Here is a 13,301-nt window from a genome sequence, read left to right as displayed (position 1 = left end):
CAAACCAATTATCGCGCAATTGCAAGAACTTGCATGAAATAATCAACTGACGACATACTGCGCATGCCTTTAGGCAACTTTCTTGCGTCTTGCAGGTAGAATTGCAAGCTGTAAAGCGGCCTTTACGTAAAAGTATGCCTTTTATTCGAGACATTTTTCGAACTCTGGATAGATGGCACTATAATTGGGAAAAACGATGTATCCTAATACCACAGGTAAATTATAGAAATGGTCTAATATCTCGAGAAATACACTTTCAAATGAGAATAAAAAAAAAGTGTTAAATACTTTTCAAAAACGTATCGAACAACATCAAACATTACCCTCCAACCCAACCCCTGGAGGTAGGATGGGGGGTAACTTTAAAATCTTAAATAGCAACCCCCATTTTTAATTACAGATTTGGATTCGCCATGAAAAATTAAGCAACATTTATTCGAAATATTTGTTTAGAATTGTTGCTAGATGGCGCTAATAAATCGCATGTTTCCAATTATAGCGCCATCTGTTAACAATTATAAAAAATGTTTCGAATAATGTTGCTTAATTTTTCATGACGAATCCAAATCTGCAATAAAAATGGGGGTTGCTATTTAAGATTTTAAAGTCACCCCCCACCCCACCTCCAGGGGGTGGGTTGGAGGGTCATGTTTGGTACCATTCGATAGGTTTTTGAAAAATATTAAACATCTTTTGTTTTGTTTTCTCATTTAAAAGTTTATTTGGCGAGATATTAGACCGTTTCTATAATTTACCCACGGTATCACGATAAATAATTTTTTCCGATTATATTTCCATCTATCCACAATTCGAAAAAATGTCTCGAATAAAAGTTGCTTACTTTTACGTAAGGAATCCAAATCTGCAATACAGATTAGAGGTTTTTATTTAAGATTTTAAAGTTCCCCCACCCCATCTCCAGGAGGTGTAGTGGGGGACCGTGATTTGTGTCATTGGATAGATTTTTGAAAATTATTGAATACGTATTTTTCAGTTTCTCGATCCGATGTTTGTTTCACGAAATATTCGACCGTTCCGGTACTTTTGGGACACCCTGTATAATAATAATATTGGGAAAGAAATGAAAGGCGAATTTAAAAAATAGTAATTAGACCAATAATGACACACTTGACAGAAACATGATATGACGCAGAGAGGACAAAAAGAATGCTGGAAATAGCAGAGATGAAATCCCTTCCAAAAATCGATGGTCAGACACTATCGGAAGAGCTAGAACTATTAGAACTATATAGAAGAATATTACATATATAGTTCCACAATACATATATACGACGAAGATGCAAGTTGAAGAACATTAAGTACATAAGCCGAATGGAACCAAATATAGCAGTGACGACCAAAACAACGATGGAATTTATAACTTACTGCAGGAACATTGAAAAAACAGACAGAATCATATCTGCACACAAAGAAGAAGAAAATATACAATAAAAAACTAACTAATTAATATGTGCAAATATACATGTAAATGATGTTTTAAAATATACCAACAGACAAGAACTATTGGTAATTTATTCACCAACCGTAAACTAATAAACATTTATAAAGGTGTCTAAAGTGATACCATTACACTTACGCACAAGCACATCAACATTGTGTTGAGAAGTGTGAGGTGTGAGAAGAAAGAATGACTGAAGAATTCACAGATGATGCTTTGCATTAGAAGCTTCACAGATGATGCATATTTTGTCGGCTTAGCAGGATATAAAGCGTGTAGATAAATTTAGAAAAACTAAAATATAGAATGCACAAAATGAAGATGGTCACTAAGTAGTCAAATAGACTAATAGACAAATGGTTACAACTTGGATATAATAATATGAAAATAAAGGAACAATAATCAACTATTTCTCAATGGGAAATAAGCCACAATTTTACCAAAAAAATGATTTTATTAACTTTTCGACGCCCAAGTCGGGTGTCGTTGTCAAAATACAAAATAATACTGTATTATTTTGTATTTTGACGACACCCGATTTGGGCGTCAAAACGTTAATAATAAAATCATTTTTTTGGTAAAATTGTGGCTTATTTCCCATTGAAAAATAGTTAATTATAAAAATGCCACAAGGAAATAGCTTCAGAAGAGCATTAAAGGAACAATAATACATAACATACAATTAAACACGATACGAAGTAAAAACAAACTGAGGACGCGAGCATTATCATAATGAAAACTTTGTTTACATCATATTTAATGTCTTAAGTCAAAAACTCTATTTTCGACTTTGAGATCATACATTTTGAGACAACTGACATATTATATAACTTAAGTCAAAAATCAGATTTTTAGATTTTGAGGTCGGTTATTTCGAAGATAGTTCGAGACATCGAAATACCGTTTTCATATTTAGATCCAGGAGGCAAAACTACATAGGACTCCATTGGTAGATCGACTCCAAGTATTGCAGGGGCGGCGACGGATACACGAAGGAAATTTGAAAATATCATCTTACGCCCGATTTCATAATAAAGTTAAAGTGGACTTTAAATTTAAAGTTGACTTTGACAATGCAATTTTAATAGTTAAAGTCAACATTAAATTTACAGTCCACTTTGACTTTATTATGAAATCTGGCGTTAATGTTTTAATTAATGTATGCCATAAATAGATTTTGTCAGAATTGTCTGAGTAAGTAGACGTCTTGAGTTTGAATACAGCTTGCAGTGAACAAAAAAAAAATCAGCACAGACAAGAATAAAAAGAAAAATTATAAAAGAAACCCTTACAGCCACTATAACAAACAAGCACTTAATAAAATTGAAATAAAATATACGAAATAGTAAAACAAACAAACTAGTTAAATATTAGATAAAAAAACTAGAGTTCTTATGGAATTTTGCTTTAGAAGAATGGGGATAAAAAGTTTAATATTAATATGATAATAATTTTTTTTAACATAAAGGCATTAAAAAAATTAGAGTGAATATTCACATTACAGTGAACAGATACAGAGTTACTTCTATTATCATGAGACAAACGCTCCAAAATCGCATAAATTGAAGAGAATTGAAATGAAGAATAATTATGAAGCGAATTCATGTTTGCTTAGGGTTGGGGTTTACATAGGTTTAGGTATTGAATTTTGACAGGCGCTATGAGTCATGCCAAACTGGACAGTGAATGATTATATCATAATAACAATGTCAAACTATTCTGGTTTAATTAAATATTTTCTGAGGCTACTGTAAGAAAATATATAAACGCTTTTGTTAAAATTATAATAAAACTGTTAAGTGAGAGTGCTACTTGTCTTGAAACTACATTCATTATAATAGGAATGTGATATCCATGTTAATTAGTACATAATGTTATAATATACATAATTGTTATATTAATAACTGTATGCACTAACAACTTCTATCCATGTGGACTTCCTGACTGTTACTTCACCGTGAGAATAAATATAAACAAAAAATAGAAAATGTAGCAAATCAAAAAGTTTTAAAGAATATATTTATAAAAAAACAACGTACCTTTTGTTGAGTATCAATATCATTTCCTAATGCTTTACATTCTCCTAAGTTGAGTACAGCCAGCAAACAGAAGAAAACAGTGCAAGTCCAAACCAGATGTGTCATTTTGACTAAAAATAAACAAAAAAACATTAACTTTAAACACAATCGTAAAATACTTCTGTAGAAAATGTGCTCACAATTTTAGTTTATGCGGACAAACTTGTCCGGTTTGTAAACTGTATGAATGTGATATACCGCCAGAGTGAAATGAGGCCACAGATGAAATAATGCAAAAAAAATAAAAGTCTTACATGTAACCAAAGCGTGCCTTAACTTAGGAGTGAATGTGATAGTTATATAAAATTCTTCTTATTTCTAAGCCTGCTTCGCAGACTCGAGGATCGGCGAAAGGATACGAGAATGTCATCCAAGTGGTAGCAAGGAGGTCAAGGAAGGTACCGTTAGCAGAACAAAGTGCATATTAAATACAAAGTATTACAGAAAAATCACTAAATTAATATGGACTGCAATTGTTTATTGATGTGTGGTTAAACATTGAGATTAACGGGTATTGTCAATAAAAAAATATGAAAAAAAAAATTTTTAAGACTAGCTTTTCTTTAGTTACGAGTGACTAAAATTAAACATGTAAAAAAATCAACTAAAAAGCAAAAAATTAAAAAAAATCAAAAAATCTAACACATTCGTCAAAGAAAAGCGTGGTGCGTCTTCATCGAATAAACAGTTTTCGCACCACGCTTTTCTTTAACGAATGTGTTAGATTTTTTCAATTTTTTTTATTTTTTGCTTTTTAGTTGATTTTTTTATATGTTTAACTATGTGTAACTAAAGAAAAGCGTTTCTTAAAAAAAATGTTTTCATATTTTTTTTATTTTTTACTTTTTAGTCTTACACTTTTCAAACATTAAAATATATCGTCATGTTTATTAAAATATGTATAAAACATATGATATACAAACATGAAAAGTAGTCGGAATCGGCAAAAAATTTAAAACTTTATTGTTTATTTATGAAGCATAACGTAGGTAAACAATTAACGTAAAAAGTGAAATTATGTATAGTTCATATAATTAGCTAAAACTGTAAAAGTTTTAAGTTTCTTCATTGTAAAAACAAGAGATTTTCAGCATTTTCCGTTAAAATCGTTTTTTATTAAAACCTTTTTATACAGTTGAGTCCGCGAGTCTTTACCCGTGCGTCATTAAAACCTGGCGAGATAAAACACATACTTTTTATCTAGCATCATTCTCTTCCATGCATGAAACTCATGACAAACCAGCTGCCGTTTGTTATTAAGTAACAACACATGTTATTTTTATGAACCATCTAGACTTAGTGCATTGAAAAGAGATAGGTACAAAAAAAGACGATTCGGTATGTTTTCATATTTTAAGCACAATTTGTTTGACGTTTCTGATTTGTTTAATTTTGTGGCTGTCAGTCAGTTGAACTTTTTGCGGTTTTTGTCGAATTTTTGCGTTTTGAAGTTTCTTTATATTACACAAACAGTTGTTTTCACAACTAATTTTATATTGGGCTTTGAAATTTTAAGGTAAATAAGTATATTTAGGCAATTAATATTTAAAACATACAAAGCTAACGTTATTCACACAGTAAAGAAATGACTGTGTTTAGATTTCCGTCAAAGTGAATAAAATAACAAAAATAAAATATGTTATTGGATTTTTTTATAAATTGTTTATTTATTTATTAATCAATAATAATAAAAGAATTTATTAAGCTACTTCAAATGTAGCTGTAATTCTGCGCAAAAATTTTGAAGCAAAACTTACATTTGACATTCTATATATTTGATAACGTCAAATTTTATAATAAAACCCGTAATCGGAACAGTAGCCACTTTCTGTCAGTTGTTGTTGCGTGAAATAGATTTCCGACTTATTTCGTATGCTTTAAGTGATGACGCACGGGTAAAGACTCGCGGACTCAACTGTATACTTGGGTTGGTTGGTGTCACGGACCCCGCAAATTTTGTAATCCATTTTAAAAATAGTTCTAGGCTACCTAGACACCTGAAATTTTCAGGATAACTTAGAACTAGCTAACAATGCAATATTTTATTGCTATTATACAGGGTGATTAATAATGAGTGGGGTGAAGCTCCGTAGATCCGTTATAGTAATCTGTAGCGATAAAACTTAATAACAAAAATTGTAGCGAACTTTGAACTTCACATTACAAAATTAGTTAGAATGTTACAGGGTGTTCGATAACATAGTGGCAGACCAAACTTATGTTTTTTTAAATAGAACACCCTATATTTTATTTTATATTCGAAATCTTCGTAACTTTTCGATTACAAAAATATAAAGGTTTGGTATGTTATACGGGGTATTTACAAAGTTATAACCAATTTTATATGAAAATCGTAACAAGTTTAACTACCTGTATAAATAAAAGCAAGCACAAGGTCAATGGTTTACTGACGTCATATTTTTTTATTTATTGTCAAAATTTTCGTAAATCGTTGTTTTGCTAATTTTCTTTATATTGAATACAGGGTGAGTCAAAACGCAAGTACATTATTTTCTCAGTAATTTTAAATAGAACACCCTGTATTTTATATCATTATCGAAAAGTACCATTACCATACTATAATTTTTGTATAACATTCCCTATGTGTAAATTTATTAGTTTTCGAGATATTTTCATTTTTTAGAGCAAAATTATTAATAATTACGGGTCTAAATTTTTCCAAATTTTAAGTAAGCCATGACTGAATAATTGTCTAAAACTTACAACTTACGATTACTGATTATCAATCTGTAATCAAAGTTGGCTACAATTTTTGTTATTAACTTTTATTACTATCTATTACTTATAACGGATCTACAAAGCTTTACCCCACTGACTAATCACACTGTATGGATAAATCGACTTTTTTTTTAATTTCAAACTATTTTAAAAATGTGACTAATGCAATGATATTTTAAAGTACGTTAATAAATCGATATCTACAAATTGATGGTGCCTCAGTGTCATTAGACTGCAGATCGAGAGGTCCCCAGTTGGAAACCGGCTGTTGCGTATCTTTTTTTAATTGTTTTAATAAATAATTAAAAGTTTATATTTAAAATTATAATATACCATTTTAAACAACCGTGGTATTATAAAAAATACTATTTTATACTAGTGTAATTTTTGGAATCATAATTATAAATAACAGTTAATACACCTACCAAAAATTCATATTTTAAAGTTAATTATTCTTTCCAAACATGTTGTGTCCTATATGTACAATAACAAAACCGTGATATTATAAAAAGTACTTTTTTATTAGCGTGTAATTTTTGGAATTTTAAGCATGTTATCGATAAATCGTTTATCGTTAAATTATTTTATATTCTTTCCTATAAATAATAAAAAGGTTTTATTATAAAAAGGTTCTTTTTTATAAAAGTGTAATTATTTAAACAATTAATAAACAAAATTTTTTTTATTGACTATTCGTGTATGTGTATAGCTCGCGCGAATGCATATGTCTGCAAATTTTTAGTCATTTGCATTGAAGAAAAGGCAGTCAAATTAACGTCCAAAGATTTGACCCAAACGATTGAACTAAAGAAAAGCGTTTAATTAATTAATACGACAAATCGAATTCTAATGTTAATTATAGCACAAAACGTCTCTACCGGTAGTTTTTCTAAGACTACGATAAAAACACGAATTTTTTGAATTCGAGTTTTGGTTGAAGTTTTGTTTCGTATCGTATTGAAATTTGACACGAATAAACGCCGATTTATATATAAACAAATATATAAGCGTTCAAAATTTGAAATTTTATTGTTTATTTATGAAGCATAACGTAAACAATTAACGTAAAAAGTAAAATTATGTATAGTTCATATCATTAACTACAATCCGTAAAAGTTTCAAGTTTCTACATTGTAAAAAACAAGAGAATTTAAGCATTTGTCAGTAAAATAGTTTTTTTATTTAAACAATTAATAAACATAAAAATTTTTTTATTGACTATTCGTGTATTAAAAAATAGTTGAAAGACTGATAAGTTTGTACACACTTGAATGAATAAAGGAAATAAAAAGTGTAGTATGTCAAAGTGTGTAAATAATTTATTTCTTTAGCTGAGCGCTTTTGATACACTTTGTGTGTCAAAATTATTTACACACTTTGACACACTACATTTTTTATTTCCTTTATTCGTGTATTGTTTCCGCGAATGCATATGTCTGCAAAATTTTCATTCATTTGCATAGAAGACAAGGCAGTCAAATTAACGTCTGAAGATTTGATGCAAACTATTGAAGTAAAGAAAAGCGTTTAAAAAAAAAGCGTATATAAAGATATTTTATTCTCTGCTATTTTAACTTCAAACAATTTTATCTGTAGGAACACATGATACAAGGTGAAAATTTAAAAAATTGGAAAGACAGGTCAATTTTTTTCAAGGTATTCAATTTTTTTCAGTGAATATTGTTACTCCTTTAGATTTAATTCCGTAGTGGAAGTAAATATTACCCTCACAATTTTAAATGAAAGGGGGTCATAATAGGCGATCGGCGAACCCTCCAGAATAATAACTATGACCTATAATTTGTCGTCTACTGAGCACAGGGTAACCCCCGTTGAGATAAGTAAAATTCCGTCACACCCAGAATTCAATTTTGCCATTGTTTTACGTTCTATATTATTATAATGAAATATGACTCAAAGCAATTTCATCCGGCCACCCACCCCCTCTTTTGGAGATAGCTGCAAGTCTAATTTTTTTATTTTGTGTATTTTGTCAAAAACTACACTAATCACAAAAAGTATTGCATAATTTTTAAAACGGGAAAAAAGTTTAAAAATCTTTAATTTTTTGCAGAATATATAATACTTCTTTAGGTGTCTATCGTCTTCTTTAGGTGTCTACAAATCCATAAGGGCTGTTTCACATTATAAGAATTTTGAACGTACGAGGGTTTTCTCGTGCGGTAGTTTTGACGCACAATAAGAATTGAGTCGCACGAAGATATTTTGCTGTGTTGTTTGGTATATTATTTTTATTTACAATCCAGAAAGCCACTGCGCATCCGCTAGGAAAAATATTCTGATTCGGATTTTTTACACAATCTTACTCAAAAAGGACTCCTTTTAACAAATTTGCATGTTGCCAGGACCAAAAGGTGATCAAAAAATTTTTAAACGTTTTTTTTTGTTTTTCTCCTAAAATTATTTTTTTTTGCGTGGAAAAAAGTTTTTGTATATTTTTTGGATCATTCCAAACAGAAAAGGTCTTTAGTGACTTTTCTCTAAAAATTATAGTTTTTGATATATAAGCGACTAAAAATTGAAAAATTGCGAAATCGGCCATTTTTAACCCTCAAAAACTATGTGAAAAACTGAAAAAATGAATATTGCCAAGGTAGGTAGATATTCTTTAAACATCGATTGATGAAATCCCGAAGAGTTTTTTGCAATACAATATTCAAAACTCCTTTGTTTTTTAATTGCTAATCAAGCGTGCGCGACACTATTTTTCACCGTTGCATGTGTACACAATACGGTGCAAATGAAAGGAATAAATTCGTTTTTTCGTAAACCGGCGACTTTAGGGAAAAATCCCGAAATACGTCGATTTTTATTTTTAAGTTATGATATTGTGGCATATATGGTATACTAGTGACGTTATCCATCTGGACGTGATGACGTAATCGATGATTTTTATAAATGAGAATACGGGTCGTCTGCTAGCTCATTTGAAAGGTTCTTCAATTCTCTATTCAGTAATATAAACATTTACATAATTATTTATACAGAGTATCCAAAAAAAATTTAATTAAATTATTTGAAAAAAAAAGAAGAATGTATGTAATTTATTTAATTCAAAATACATTTTACTGTTACCCGAAAACTAAAAAATGTTTATTTCACAAATAAACATTGCTTTTCGATTAAATTCAGTGTTCAAGCCAGCTCCCGCCAGCCACCTGCCTCTTGAAAGTTTGAACATTTAATTTAAGCGAAAAGCAATGTTTATTTGTGAAATTAACTTTGTTTTCTGATTTTTGAAAGCAGTAAAATGTATTTTGAATTAAATAAATTACATACATTCTTCTTTTTTGTCAAATAATTTAATTTAATAAAAATTTTTTGGACACCCTCTATAAATAATTATGTAAATGTTTATATTACTGAATAGAGAATTGAAGTACCTACCTTTCAAATGAGCTAGCACATGACCCCTATTCTCATTTAAAAAAATCATCGATTACGTCATCACGTCCAGATGGATGACGTCACTAGTATACCTTATATGGCGCAATATCATAACTTAAAAATAAAAATCGAATGGTTTTGGGATTTTTCCTTAAAGTCGTCGGTTTACGAAATAACGAATTTATTCCTTTCATTTGCACCATAGTGTATACACATGCAACGGTGGAAAATAGTGTCGCGCACGCTTGATTAGCAATTAAAAAACAAAGGAGTTTTGAATATTGTATTGCCAAAAACTCTTCGGACTTTCATCAATCGATGTTTGCAGAATATCTACCTACCTTGGCAACATTCAAATTTTCAGTTTTCACATAGTTTTTAAGAGCTAAAAATGGCCGATTTCGCAATTTTTCAATATTTAATCGCTTATATGTCAAAAACTATCATTTTTAGGGAAAAGTCACTAAAGACCTTTTCTGTTTGGAATGATCCAAAAAACCTAAAAAAACTTTTTTCCATACAAAAAAAAATAATTTTAGGAAAAAAACAAAAAAAAACGTTTAAAAAATTTTTGACCACCTTTTGGTCCTGGCAACATGCAAATTTGTTAAAAGGAGTCCTTTTTGAGTAAGATTGTGCAAAAAATCCGAATCAGAATATTTTTCCTAGCGGATGCGCAGTGGCTTTCTGGAATAGTACACTTTGTGGCTAAGGTAGGTACATGATACGATGTCTGATATGTATCATGACGATGTATCATTACAAACGGGTATTTTTTGTCCCTACTTTTCTCCTAATGTACTGCAATGCGTATATATTTAATTAATTTGCAATTTCTATTTTGTCAGTTATTATTTCTTATGATTTTAATTAAAAGTCTTAATTTGTTTTTATAATCGTTTTTCTACTAAGTTATTTCTTGGATCTTGGATTAGCTCATCTAATTAGCTCATGCAATCTATGTAATAAACTATTCTAAATGGGAAATAAGCCACAATTTAAATAAAAAAAAAAGATTTTATTAACGTCTCGACATCCGATTTGGGCGTCGAAACGTTAATAAAATCATTTTTTAGTTAAATTGTGGCTTATTTCCCATTTAGAATAGTTTATTACAAAAATGCCACAAGGAAGTAGCTTCAGAACAACATTACAATATATGTTTTTCATGTACAGAATTTAAAAGACCCTCCGTCATCCACTCGTTTTAAATGTTGTTCCCCTCGTTTTAAATGTTGTTTTTAGATAATTTCACACAAGACGTGACGGCCGCCCTACTCCAGTCTTCACTGAGAAGTTGACCCTATAAAACTACATATAATTTCGTAGAATAAAAGCTACAGTTATATTATATGGAGCGAAATCAAAATATAGCGTTGTGGTTACTTTATCGTCGAAGAAAGAGAAATAAGAGGAACCGAATTCATTGGGTCCATCCTATGAACGCAAAAAGATACGATTTATATATTTTTATATTCACACATATTGATGGAACACCCTCTATACTCAACGTTAATTGCAACTATGTGTTAATTGTATTATAATATATTTAGCAGTTTTAATTACTGTTGCTATCAGTAATATATAATTAATTTTGCTGTACTTATCAAATGTGTTTTTTTCTTTCACCTAATTCGTCAAATTCACTGTTAAATGCACGGCATACACCATTCCAAGCATTTCTAGTCAAGTTTCTATCTTTCTTTATTTATTTTGTTTTGTCCCAAAGAACAGGTCTTGCTTCAATCTGAGACATCGTAATATAAAATATATGCACCTACTTCAAACAGCCACAAAGTGTAAATGAAAATAATGTACCAAACAGCCAAGGAAACTACCTTCGTGCGACTGAACGACAGTATCATATGAAAGGATGCATTAAGTCCATAGGCGCCCATACACACGGGCAGGGGGGGCCGTGCCACCCCTAGCTTTTCGGGAAAGAACAAAAATTAAATTTATATTACATAAACGTATTTTTGTTAAAAAATTATTGGATAATTTTGAGAGATAAATTGGAAACAACATATTTATTAATAAAAAAATTCACATATTGGGTAATTAATAGTTTAACAGAAAATTTGTGTGTCTGCGACAGCGGTCTATATGGAATGTGCATAATACACATTTCGCACAGTCGCCGTATGCTATTAACGAAAACATGGAAAGAGATTAGAAACGTGGGAACCTAATATATACTTTAATCGACACCCAAAATTACAAATTAAATGAATCATTTATAATACTGCAAAGAAAATCATATCAGCAAGAAATTCGATCTCTGACCGATAATCACTACTGGGCCATTTGTCTTTGAGAACTGGCACTATAAAGATAAAGTGTAAAATCTGTGAAGTGATTATATTTGTTTTCTATATTAAGTTTTGTGTACACCGAATAGAACCATCTTCATAAGCAGAAATAAATTCATATTGAAAAATAATTTCTAAAATTTATTGAACATAGTCAAATTTTAGTTTGCAAAAGTAATTTTTAAGTAAGTAGATTATTTTTAAAGTGTACATTATGATGAACAGAACAATTTTATTTAAATGAAAAACAGGTGATCTTTCATGACGAATGAGTGTTATATACAGGGTGTCCCAAAAGTAGCGGAAAGGTCGAATAATTCGCGAAATGAACATCGGATCGAAAAATTAAAAAATATGTGTTAAATATTTCTCAAAAATCTATGCGATGACACTAAACAAGTCCACCACTTCAACCCCTGGGTGTGGAGTGTGTAACTTTAAAATCTTAAATGGAACCCCTAATTTTTGTTGCAGATTTGGATTTTCCTTGTAAAAATAAGCAAATTTTATTCGAGCCATTTTGCGAATTGTGGATAGATAGCGCTATAATCGGAAAACACGATATATCGTGATACCATAGCAAAATTATAGAAACGGTCTAATATCTCGAGAAATATACTTCCAAATGAAAAACTAAAAAACACGTGTTTAATATTTTTCAAAAATGTATAAGTTTCCTCTTCAAAAAATAAGTAACATTTATTCGAAACTTTTTTAGAATTGTTGACGAATGCCGCTATAATCGGAAAATGCGATTTATTTGCGCCATCTATCAACGATTCTAAAAATGTTTGGAATATATGTGACTTATTTTTCATAAGGATTCTAAATCTGCAAAAATAAAGGGGGTTCCTTTTTAAGATTTTAAAGTAAAAACTTGGTTCGACACATACTCATGGTTAGTCTACTCGCCAAAGTTGAAGGCAGGGCTTTGCAAGCATTGTATTCTTTTCAAACGGGTTTTAAAGAGAGGCGCAACTTTTGTGGTACCCACGACATTTCCATTTAAAAACTTGGTCTAGTATTTAATTTCTCACAACAGGGTTCAAACTAGGTTTTTTAGGTGGTTTAAACTACAGTAGACTCCCTCTATAACGAGAACTGAAATGGTGAAATGGTGGACTAATTATCTCGTTGTAAGCGGATCTCGTTATATCAAACAACAATAATATTGAAATGTTTTGATGCCTCTTACGTAGTTTATTAGGTGTCGATGGTCAACTTGAACAGTGAACAATGAGACTTCGCCGTCATAAATTGTAAATTTCCTATAATATTCAATATCGGTCGATAAACAGACAGAAG

General features: G+C 30.2%; 1 non-coding gene across 1 annotated transcript; it reads right to left on the bottom strand.

Annotated features, from left to right (window-relative positions):
• Positions 1-3,497: 3,497 nt before the first annotated feature.
• LOC114325158 (uncharacterized) lies at positions 3,498-3,899 on the bottom strand. The gene is made up of 2 exons (XR_007698243.1): positions 3,792-3,899; positions 3,498-3,608 (listed from the first exon to the last, which is right to left on the bottom strand). It is a non-coding gene; the product is annotated as an uncharacterized LOC114325158 (transcript).
• Positions 3,900-13,301: the final 9,402 nt, after the last annotated feature.

The sequence above is a fragment of the Diabrotica virgifera genome, chromosome 5 (genome assembly GCF_917563875.1).
Source record: "Diabrotica virgifera virgifera chromosome 5, PGI_DIABVI_V3a".
Lineage (NCBI taxonomy): Eukaryota > Metazoa > Arthropoda > Insecta > Coleoptera > Chrysomelidae > Diabrotica > Diabrotica virgifera.
Note: the sequence above shows the minus strand (reverse complement) of the source record. Positions and strands in the feature narration are given on the sequence as shown.